This window comes from Amphiura filiformis, chromosome 15 (assembly GCF_039555335.1).
Source record: "Amphiura filiformis chromosome 15, Afil_fr2py, whole genome shotgun sequence".
Lineage (NCBI taxonomy): Eukaryota > Metazoa > Echinodermata > Ophiuroidea > Amphilepidida > Amphiuridae > Amphiura > Amphiura filiformis.
Window position 1 is genome coordinate 11,907,868 of NC_092642.1, and position 12,844 is coordinate 11,920,711.

General features: G+C 35.5%; 1 protein-coding gene across 1 annotated transcript in view; it reads right to left on the bottom strand.

Annotated features, from left to right (window-relative positions):
- LOC140171259 (sodium/potassium/calcium exchanger 5-like) overlaps positions 1–9,178 on the bottom strand; it is a 69,793-nt gene extending 60,615 nt beyond the window's left edge. Inside the window, exon 1 of the mRNA XM_072194489.1 lies at positions 9,065–9,178. The gene's annotated coding sequence lies outside the window, so the exon portion shown is untranslated. The remainder of the gene's footprint in view (positions 1–9,064) is intronic.
- Positions 9,179–12,844: the final 3,666 nt, after the last annotated feature.

The following is a 12,844-nucleotide window of genomic DNA, read 5'->3' on the forward strand; positions in this document are numbered from 1 at the left end:
TTAACAATTTTGGAGGTCGTATATACCTGTAAATTACAGAAAATATTAACAGTGAGTGGCAGCCCTATAATTTAACAATTGGAAGATCGTTTTATGGGTTTTCTGACATATGCATAGGTGTTGGCACACAGTGTCATCAACCCTATATCTTCATAGCAGAAATCGCCATGGTAGGTTGAATCCACAGCCACGATTGGCCATTTGGTTCAGACCTTTGAAGCTCTTTGAGACGAATAATTAGTCGAGGGACATGACTAAGGCTACTCACAATAGCGGGGTAATTGATCTTGGTTTTGCGTGAATAAGCTTGTATACCCCATTGAAGTCAATGGTCATCGACTTTTATACTGCCTAGTAGTGAGTGCAGCTGTACTACACGATGTAGTCCATACAGGACCAACGCAATATAAAATTAGAGTTTTGGTCCGATTTTGAGTTCAAAGCGCACGGCCAATTTTCAAAGCGCATTCTAGCGACCATCATATCTGTTCAACACGTATTTTCAAGTGTATGAGACCACAACTGGTTTCTTGAGAAAAATTCATTTACGGGAGATATTCATCATTTTCTAACCCGGTATCCGAAGATTTTCGTCTGATATCAAAATCGTGCATAGCAATTCACGTGTATCGATCCCGTGTATTCATGTTAGTGTCTCTGCTACACCAAATAATTATTAGCCAGGCGGTGTCGGTGTGTGGCATTTAAGGAACTCATAGAAAATGTATCATCAGGAATTTGTAGAGTCATCTGATGTAAAATAAGTTTGGTGGATCATGGTACGATTCCTTATATTTACTTGCCCAAATTAACTCGGCATAGTTTTTTACTAGATTTGGTTTTAATCTACTTGGCAGCATCTTTGTGAAGCTCGCCTATATAGTGGGAACAGAGCACTGCCTTTCCACTTGGACCTTCTGGCATATTTAAAAAAGTTGAAATGTAAATAAAGAGGTAAATAAATAAACAAAATAAATGGAAAAATAATCATGTTCAAGATCAATTCAATTTTCAACTTTTGAGTATATAGTAAGGTAGTTTTATTAATCATCAGGCTTGTATATATGCAAAAGCCTTTGCTTGCACAATTTGCTTCCCTTTTTCTGTCTTCTTCATTGCAGATTATATCAGGTAACAGAAGGAAGACGTGTTGCTTGTTGTGAGACTGGAGATTTGTTTATGACCACAATATTTGACGGTGATCTCATCATCAAGGGTTTACTTCAGTTAGACCATAGACCATTTACATGGAGCCACATAACAGCTACATTGCAGCAATCAATGACTTATATTTGCACATTTTGAATTAATATCGAATGTTGCACGTTGCTTTATTTACAAGCTATGTACAATGGAAGAATCATTTCAAGTGCTTTTAAAAAAAACATAAAATGGAGTACAATCTGGTAAGAATCACAAATCACGTACAATTATTGTACGTCGTCGTTGTCTTGTGGGTCATAAGTAATATGACTGACCTGGTATTGTGATTTTAAGAGTGTTGTTTCAACTCTGCCTGTCCAATCCAAGATGAGGCATGTTGAGCATTCACAAGTTGGTTTTGAATGTCATCTGACCAATAGACCTCTGTTCCCAAAGTCCTGCAGTTGCTGCAGTCAATCTTCTGACATTCTGAACATTTGACAGGTATGTACACTTGTACAGCATCATCAATTATACTTTCAGTTGTCAGGTACTCAAAATTCTTGTTTAATGAAAGTATCCATAACAGTTGGAATGCACACTGAATATGTGCACATGATATAGTGGATTAAGGAGATGTAAATTTAATGCCAAGAACACTTAAGAATTCAATTGTCAGATTGGTATAAAGTTAATAAGCAAGGAACGTGTCAAGTTGCTGCTTGAATGTTTGTTTTGGTTTTGTTTTGTATTGTTTTAAACGATCTTCTTGTTCAGAACCATGAATTGACCTATTGTATTTATTTAATAAATATTTATTGAAAACCGGTCTAGCAGGTGGGATCCTTATTTGTTTAGAATTTTTCATATTCAATTTGATACTGTGTTTTGCCAATTTTGAGATTACATTGAATTGATCATGTGTTTTATTGCTTCGCTGTATACTTCATTTTCATTTTTGTTTTCTACTCACGTGTTTATCTATGTAGTGTACAGCTTGGCTTTTTAAAAATTCGTGTTTTATGATTCTAATTTCATCTTCTGTTTGATAATTGTTAGCAGTATCTTGCTGTTGTTTATTCAATTGTTGTCTGGTTAAACTTATTTTGCTTTAGTGCTTATGCCGTCACTTTGAACATTTCACTTAGTTGTTTCTTTACTCATTTTGCATGTATTTGTTCCGTGCAATACCTTTTTGTGCAATGTTCATCGTGTGCCTATTTCATTTGTTTCTTATTTCTTAATGATGTATATTTATATTTTAATGGGTATTTTGTTTTAAGTACACATGTTTTAATTGTAAAGCGCCTTGTGGTCTATGATGTAATGCGCTATATCAGAATAAATTATTATTATTATTATTATTATTTGGTCGATTAGGTTTGTTTGTACTAAGGAAAGAATCAACTCCAGGTTGGCATGGGATAGCCTAGGCAGGGGCCAAGTACTATGCCCTCAAAATTTGTCTTGTTCAACAAAATTCAAAATCAAAAAATTGTGTTCAAGTTTTTTCGTGAGGTTGCGCAGCCGCCTAGTTATCACGTTGATTCAAGAAGTAGGTTGACCTATTGTATTTTATAGAATAGGCATGTTATCCTAGTTCTCTGTACACTTTTATAGCATGGCACATTTCTCGGTGCGGGGCTTAGATGTACCAGAAATATAAACGAGTGGCACACACAATTTGTAGAGCAGAGTTAACAAACGCACATGTCATTACCCACAGATATAGTTCATCCAGATATGCGTAATATTGACAAACCACTATGGGTAGGGGGATTGCACCATAGACCATTTGCACTCGCAGTCACCGTTTGGTCTCCTATATATCAGGCAAAAGAACATCCAGAGAGCTTCCCATATCCCCCAGGCTTAACTGACGAAAATAAATAAAGAATAAATAGAATATGTTTAAAAATCTGGGGGGGGGGGATTGGGAAGTTTATTTCTCATTCAGTTCTTGCATGATCCATTAACTTCTTTGGCAGAGATTTTCTAATTTGAAACATATATCTATTTAAGTATGGATAAGAAATGCACACAAATTAAAGTATGTAGACATTTTAGTATGGATCAAGTATCCAATTTAACCTGTCAGGGATTTCCCCTATATATATGAATGTACGATTCCTGGAAACCATCTGACAGGAATATATATATTATATATTTTGCATGCACAAATATTGTTAAAGGTTTCAGCCCATATCATTTTATATAATATTACTGGCTGTGCTCTTTGTTTGGATATTTATAATCTCCCTTTTTGTAGTTCACTGGGGATGTGATTTCAGATAGGTCATCTGGGGTGCTATATTAAATATTCCTTATTTTATATTTATATTTTATATTAACAAGATATTATTCAGCTCCCTCTGTAGGGGTCACGAGGGTGGTGACTTAAGATAGGTTTCATCTAGGTCCTCTAAAATATTCTTGTTTATTTTAAGATATTTATAAGCCCTTATTGTGTAGGTCACTTGGGTGGTGACTTTTGATAGTTCATCAGGGTCCTTTGTAAATCTAAATATCGTTTTGCTAATAAGTCCAGGTTTTGGGGCTGATTCCTTATATGCATGCTATATATTTTTGTTACATACTTATTGCAAATAAATCATATATGTCTGTTGAACGTCTGACAAAGACGCAAATCATTGCTTCCAATTTCATTATTTTGTCTGGGGTTAATAAAGTTTTCAATCCCATCAATTGAAAACCAATTTAACCCCTGCAGAATTAATGCTGTGGTCCCCCGTTGGTAGGGCCTATTGTGTGAATTTGTGTACTGTTGCTAAGTCACGTGGTACACAGGCGATGTTTTGCATTCCGATCATTTCTTGTTTCGTCATTATTTTGTCAGATTCAACAAGACTAGGTTGTGTTTAAAAAATTTTCTTTCCCACCCACCACTCCCTTTGCAATTTTTCATATTGAGAGTATGGTAGTGGTGGTGCGGAAAAATTTATAAAGAAAATTTAAAGTTTTTATGTTAAAGTTAAAGAAGCAATTCTAACGTAATTGATAGAGCAAAGATTCGGTCACGATATTCGTGATTTGATGATTGGTTTGGTGCAGTCGTCTAATTCCTTTTGAGAGCGGTAAATTGCTCAAATCATGAAACTCTTGATAGGTGCCTTCCTTTGCTATATCAATCAAGAACTTCCTGCTGATACTTTAACTTCATCGTGTAAAATGTACAACTCGGCGGATTCTCTCTCCTTGGGTTAATAAAGCATATAGTTAAATGTTATCTCATATGTTATAGCTTTTTCAAACAAAAAATTAAAAGAAAAGGACGAGATAGCTGTAGTTGATTAAAAATACACACATGTCTAACCATGTCTTTTGAAGTGAGCAATGCTAAAGCATTAGCAGCAATTTAAACAGATTTAAAATCCGCTGGCAGAGATTTTCTAATTTGAAACATATATCTATTTAAGTATGGATAAGAAATGCACACAAATTAAAGTATGTAGACATTTTAGTATGGATCAAGTATCCAATTTAACCTGTCAGGGATTTCCCCTATATATATGAATGTACGATTCCTGGAAACCATCTGACAGGAATATATATTATATATTTTGCATGCACAAATATTGTTAAAGGTTTCAGCCCATATCATTTTATATAATATTACTGGCTGTGCTCTTTGTTTGGATATTTATAATCTCCCCTTTTTGTAGTTCACTGGGGATGTGATTTCAGATAGGTCATCTGGGGTGCTATATTAAATATTCCTTATTTTATATTTATATTTTATATTAACAAGATATTATTCAGCTCCCTCTGTAGGGGTCACGAGGGTGGTGACTTAAGATAGGTTTCATCTAGGTCCTCTAAAATATTCTTGTTTATTTTAAGATATTTATAAGCCCTTATTGTGTAGGTCACTTGGGTGGTGACTTTTGATAGTTCATCAGGGTCCTTTGTAAATCTAAATATCGTTTTGCTAATAAGTCCAGGTTTTGGGGGCTGATTCCTTATATGCATGCTATATATTTTTGTTACATACTTATTGCAAATAAATCATATATGTCTGTTGAACGTCTGACAAAGACGCAAATCATTGCTTCCAATTTCATTATTTTGTCTGGGGTTAAATGTATAATAAATGTGTACCTATACGCCATTTGGATAAAAGAACAAAATTACATATCAAAACAATAATAGACTTACCACTTCGCTTTCCTTATAATATCAAGCTATTCAAGTAGAAAAGAAACCACTGGCTCCCAAATCCATTCAAATATCAAACATTTTATATAGTTGAAAATCACAGAATAAATTTACATCTTTTATTTGGACGTTCCAATTAATGGATGCCAAGCACCATGATCACCGACAGGCCGAGGTTATCAGAACAATGTTGACATATAATATATACCTTTATATGCAGCGAGCGGCCGGCAGAAATAAATTAATAAATTATTTTGTTTGATTAGTATTTTATTGCCCTTTAATAGAATATCGCAATCGATTAACTTTTTAATTCATATCAAAATGACAGATGTACTTCAATGTTGATTGAGGGTTATAAACAAACAATCTGGTGGTTTGAAAAAGATGCAGAATAACGGGGTATCATTATCAGTTTCAGAGAACCATCTAATAAGCCAATAAAACATTGCTTGTTTCCCGGGTTGTTTGCCCTTAAGAGATTGGATAGCAACGTTTGCACAGTATTTTTGTGGGGGACCTGAGAGCACATGAGACACATCAAATTGTATTCTGAATTCGAGGAATGTCCTTCTTATATCAAATAATTTTGATTTTTTTTTTAAATTCACGATAATACAAAATTAATTTTATGGCAAATTATTGAATAGTGGGCCTCTTGATATTTTAGACATTTAACAGTCCTCGAAGTAAACTTTATAAATATAATGATAGGCCTATATTTATGTAGCTTAGCTGGGAGGAAAAGCCGTCCATCATTTGAAAATTGTTTAACCTTTTGTATTCCCAAAAGACCTAAACATGTGTATCTTCAATACGATAAATAAAGTTATCAAAAGAATATCAAAAATATCAAAAATATAAATTTTTAATAATTTGCCATAAAATTTGTATTATATCGCGAATTTTAAAAAAATCCAAAATTATTTGATATCAGGAGGACATTCCTCGTATTCAGAATGCAATTGGCGTATCTGCTGTGCCCTCGGATCCCACAAAAAATGCTGTGCAAACGTTGCTATCCGATTCCTTAAGCGACACTATTTGGAGGGTCGGTAGGTCGATCCTTTTTTCCCACCATTTTTTATAAGTGAAACCACATCTCAGAGCGTAACTAAACCTATTGAGCACCTGAGGTGGTGTTTGGATTGTATGTTAAGTTGATTGTACGGTAGTAGTAACATACAAGAGTCTTAGAAATTATTACTACACTTTTGGGAGAAAACATGCAAGAATTATGAGTTTTAAAAAAACCGACTCGAGATTTTCGCGGTTTTTTTTATCGGTCGCGAAGGGCAAACAAATAACAATTTTTTCATTGGCCTGATTATTAACTTGTTGGTATTTTGGTGATAATGGATAGGCCTAATTATTTAGAGTGCAGAATACATTTCAATTTGAAACGTATTCTGCACGCGCACTCTATGGTTCTTTCAATTCCTTCAAAATTCCAGTGTGTCTTTTTTTCAATTAGGCTAGGGTTTATGACTGAAGATTCATAATTTTTTTTTATAAAGGCACAGAATAACGGAATATGGATATTATTATTTTGACATTGAAATGTATTCTCTCAAATTTGTAGCAAAATGTATTTATCTTTGATTTGATTTTTAATTTTCAATCTACATAAACCGAGCAGTATATATATATTCGGAATATAAAATGTTTTCTTTAAATTCTCTACAAGCTTGCAATACTATTTATGCAAAGTCATTGCTCATTGAATTTACAACCGTATGGCAAAACAGGTGAAAGTAGCACCTTTTTACACAAGATTTGCAATTTAAAGAGAATTGGCCATTGTTCATTAGTATATGGACAATATAAGTGTGCTCTTTTATTTAATGACATAAAACTTGAAAAATATTGTAAGGGTCATTCGGGGTTTTGACTTTTAAAACCTACATCTTGGTCAAAAATTGGGCGTGATTAGGCCGTTTCAACAGATTTACAACATTATTGCTATAAACATTGAATTGCGTCATCTGTTACAAGAGAATTGTTTTGTAGCCACACCTTTCCATTATGTGAGACATTAATTTTATTTCATAATAACAGTGTGTTTAATTTATAATGAAATTTGATCAAATTCGCCGTCTTGTATGCAAGTTAAAGTACTTCAGATAAGCCTACTTCTAAAACTTTTATAAGTCTTAAAAGTCCCTCCTTAAAACTCAGCCATTATTTCATAGATTAACTTAAATAATTATCATGGTTATGGGACTTGAGGAAGAACATTTTGAATGACCCTCGTATAAAATGGGTAATTGGACATCATTTTGGGGTTCAATAAACACGATAAACGCGACATATTTGGCAAGCCACCGAACCGTTATCCGAGACAATTGACGTGTTTACATCCCGGTACAAATAGAAATATATATTTGTACCATGGTATTAACATACGGTAATAATATAAAGTATGATGGCAAATATGCATTTGAGCTTAGTTGAAATTACCATCATAATTGCCATCATATATTATATATTTATAATTACAATCATATATTTATAATTACCATCGTAGCCTATTTATGGTTGAAACTACCATCATTATGTAAATCGTAATTTATTTAAAAATGACCATTGACTCAGATTTGGACCCTCTTGGGTAACATGATAAATTTTATTCTATTTTCACTTCTCTTAATTCGTATACGCCGTATTGCATCCAAATTTTGTTGAAATTCTTTTAATTACAACTCAGCCATGTCAGCGATATTGTATACAATAGTTTGATTAGACGATTAAATGTACGAAGAGGTGGAATCATATTCCTGTAAAAATTAGGAAATAAGCAAGTCTATGTAGAGTGATGCTAGTTGAGTAAAATGCAATTCTTAGAAATTAATACAGCAATGAATGTGTCGAAATGTATAGCTCTGAATATATACAAAATCAACAGGAAATTGTAATTGATCCTTCTTTATTAAAATCATATTTGTGTGTTTTAATAAGTATTAAAACTCACTGATAGATTTGAGAAATTGTTATGATACCCAATAGCCTATATCTAAATGCATGGTAAGGGACACACCCTATAGACTTCAAGGTGGGGGTTAGGAAGTTTTGAAAAAAAAAAACTTCCCCCACTACATGAGCAAAAAAACAACTTTCCCCACCAACACTAAAAAAAACAAACAAAAAAACTTAACCCCCCTTAAAGTCTAATGGTGCGTCCCTAAGGTGCCTACAGGTATAGCCTATTATGTTCCAGGTTTTGTGGTAATAGTCACATGTGTGCATGATCATTGTTAGAATTGCATGTTAGTTTCAGTATCCTTAACAACAGGATATTAGGTCATGAGGAAGTTACAAAACAATATTGGCCTCCTCGCATCCCAACTTATGGTTCTTAATTTGGGTACCTCAAAATATGACATGTATGCCAATGTATTGTATTGGCCATCCCAGGTTAAAAAAAAAGTGCCATATATTCGTATATAAATTGCATAGCGGATGCTCCCAATTCCAGAAAAATACAGTACACTATTCTTTTGGGATTAAACAATTATCATGTTTTACCAAATAAAACATAGGCCTAACTCAATGTCCCAACGTTGTTACGTCATATAACGTTGTGGTGTTAGCAGGGGAAAATGTTGCTAATTTCAATAAAAGCTTCATAATATTTAAGGTAATGATCAGAATGATATTTAATATCAACGGTAGATTGTTTCAGACTATTATCAATATCAGGAAGTCACATGAACTGTAACACATACACAAAAGTTCGTTTACTTACCTTGCACTTATATACGTATCCACCGAACACACAACGCGGAAATGTTGGTTTTCTGTAGTGTTAATCCGTGAAAACTCGTGAACGTTGTTAACATAGGCTATGAAGCAAGATGAAATGCATGCGCTCAACAAATATACCGGTACATAAAATGACAACGAATAATTGACAACCATTTAATTTAATCAGACAAGTAGAAATGTGTTACACCAGTCGCAAGCTGTGATTGATACTATTTACATATTTATGATAAAATATATATTATGGTTTATCTTGCTACTGTTCTTATCGCATGTTGACATATTTGTAGCACTTTGAACTTGACTTTAGCGGAATAAGATTGAGGGCTCACATCATGTAACATCAGTGTTAGCCATTTGTTTGGGGGGGGGGGGGTTCAAGAACATACAACATTAACCAAATAAATTTCCCACAATTTTCGCCGAAAATCAAGAATTGGCGTTTAGTATCCTTATGTTTTACCTGCAGTTACTTTTACTTATATTTTTTACAAAGGAATCATACCTCTAAAAGAGCTTGGTATGTGTTGTTAACATTGAACGACATTTGACAAATGGGGTATCAAAATGCGCGTAAATAAATCATCCTTCTCTGTATGTGTAAAGTAAAGTAAATCTCTAAAGTGTAAAGTCTGTACAAAAGTAACACAGCTGTTATAAATACGCATATAGCTTCAGAACTAATAATTGCTTTCACAATATTTCAACATAAAAAGAAGGATGGTTTATTTACGCGCATTTTGATACCTAATTTGTCCAATTTTGTTCAATATTAACAACACAGCAGTGTTTTGAAAGAAAAATATCCGAATTTATAAGTTGCAGCTATTTGTATTGATTTGAAGTAAGCGCGAAGATAATAGAGACTTTGCGGAATGAAGTTAGAAAATTTACTTTAACTGGAACGGCAACTTCAGAAATATCGATTGGATTTCTTGCTCAAATTTACTCCAACGCGAACGTATGGTTGGTTACTGCAACAACATCGTATTGTCGCTTAAACTCGGGACATGTGTATCAATGTGCGTTCAAAAGAAGGGCATGGTTGGTTGGTTGGTTGGTTGGTAGGATTTTCCGCCTTTAATACAGGCGCACCACAGTATACAGCTGTGTCTGTTTCATAATGCAAATGTCCATTTAACATGAAGACACGTAAAAGTGCACAAAAAAGCGTCCCGCCACCATCAGCATTGAACAGTCTTCTATCACAATAATAACTTGTCCATTCAAACACGTATCCACAAAGACAACAATTGTCAAAAGTTCATTTTCCCGTCACCGCGAAAAATACACAAAAGTGCTCAATAGTGCTCAAAAAATGCCACTCAAATAAAAGCATGCAAATATATATAAACATGCTGGGAAAAAAAAAATGCCACAATGCCAAAAACTAGTTAAGGATAGCCCACAGATTTTAAATATTTAAAATATATGGGTAGCCTTAACCTGAGACTAGTTAGGTATACTAGTCACATGCCTTAACCAATGTAGATGTTCAGCAGCGATGCTCTCTTCGCATGTAGACTGAAACATAAGCGTCTGGTCATAGGTTCAATGTCATCACTCAATGTGCTCAGTTGAGGAGAAATGGCATCATCATCAAGTGATTTGTGCGTACAGTCAAGAATGATCTGAAGTAGAGTCTGCTCATCACTCAATATGACATCTACAATATCATCCTTGTATATCTTGTGGAGGTAGATCTTGATCTTCTTCATATGTACATCACGACTGCCTTCAAGATTCTTGCATCGAAGGATGAAGTGATGCCTGCCCTCTGGTTCTTCACCACAAACTGTACATGTTGGGTCGACTTGGAACTGATTAAACCTTGCACGGTTTGCTTGTAATACGTAGGTACCAGTAAGAAGTCTAGCCTTTACAGCAGCCATTTCAACTTCCCTTGTGTTTGCTGAGAGGGTTCGCCATACAGGATGGATTGAACCAATTTCCAGGGCGTCAATATTGAGATATTTCAGAGACGTTTTGGTAGAGGCTTCTTTTCTGGTTTCCTGATCCCAGTAAAAATTGACTGCATCTGTGACTCTGGTTTTCCATTCCATCTTCTTAGGTGGGGCAACCAGCAGCTCATAAGCGGATGGAAGATCACATTTCAGCAGAAGTTGCTTAATATGTACAAACCAACTCCTACTTTTCTCTGTCTTCACAGCAAGCTGTCTTTGAGCTAGATCTAATTCAATGGAGCCTTCACTGCGGAGGATGTTTCCAAAATGGTTGAGTGTTGCCTGATGGACAACAGCAAGGATAGGTTTTGCTCCCAGAAGCCCGTACACAGCCTGATTACACGGGGTAGGTTTTTCTGGTAGAAATTGAAGCTGTCTATAAGCGTCTTCCTCTGAAAAGCGTCGAGTTTGGACAGATCTGATAACTTGTAGGAAGAAACCTCGAGTCCATACAACATCCTAGGAATTACATATGTCATCCATAAATGATGTGAAATTTGTGGTGCAAGGCCATTTTTGCCATGCATGCCAGCGCCCATAAGTGCATACATAGATCTTCTTGCCAGTTGAATTCTGTCATCTATATTGACAGTGTTAGCTTGGTTTCTCAGGACCCCAAGATGAGTGTAATCTTCTGGATATGAAATCTCACTGATTTCCAACTCATCTGGAGACTTGACCTTAGTATTGTACACCAGAGTAGCACTTTTGGTTGGATTAATCTTGTAGCGATGGTTCTTCGAGTACACTCCAACTAAATCAATAGCAGCTTGTATGTCACAAGGGTGATGAGCTAAAATGGCCATATCATCAGCACATGTGGGGGCTGGGATGTTGATGGTTCCAATCTTGTGGGCTTGATGGTGAGCTTCCAGCTGGTGTAGCAGTGGGTTGGTATATGCTTTATAGATGGGTGCGGAAGAGGCTCCACCCTGACGGACACCTTGATGGACAATGAATTGGTCAGAGCAAGCATCTTTCCATTTCAGAGATGTTTTTGGGTTGTTATAAAGCTGCTTCAGGATGAGCCATAAGTCTCCTTCAATTCCCATTCTGTGAAGTTCATTCATCAAGATGGAGTGGTCTACGACATCAAAAGCCTTTGATGCGTCCAAAAAGGTAATGTAAAGGGGTTTCCTTGCATCCTTTGCTTCTGCAATGGACTCTGTAATCAGGAGGGCTGCATTAGTTGAGGAACACTTTGCTGTGAAGCCACGCTGGAGTCTGCTCTGGTTTCCTTCAATGATGGGGTTTGCTCTCAGAAGCCAAGCTTTTTCCAGGAGTTTGCCAATGACGGCGGTGACTGTAATTCCCCTGTAGTTGGATGGATCTTTCTTGTCTTTACTCTTCTTTAAGATAGGAGTTAGAACACCATGAAGTAGTTTTGGAGGGACAAATTTGGTCTGCATAATTCTGTTAATGATGAACATCAGATCCTTCAGGATTCCATCACCAGCATATTTGAAATGCTCAGCAGAAATCCCCTCAGCATCCTGTGCTTTACCATTCTTACAAGATCGGATGATCTGCTTGATTTCATCTATGTTGAGTGGTTCAACGGGAATGGAATGATCGGAGCTATTGTACAGGTCAAAGAGAAGCCCTTCTTTGAATTCGGAGGTCAGCTTGTAGTCATCCGAGAAGTCTGTCTCTTCCTGAGGTGTAGCAAGATTTTCAAAATGTTCTTTGAATCCTAGCATCACTTGATCGTCTCCAATCATCTGATTTCCGTTGATCACAAGTGTATCTGTGTTGGAGGTCTTATTGGATCTTTGTTTTTGGATTAGCTTGTAGAACAG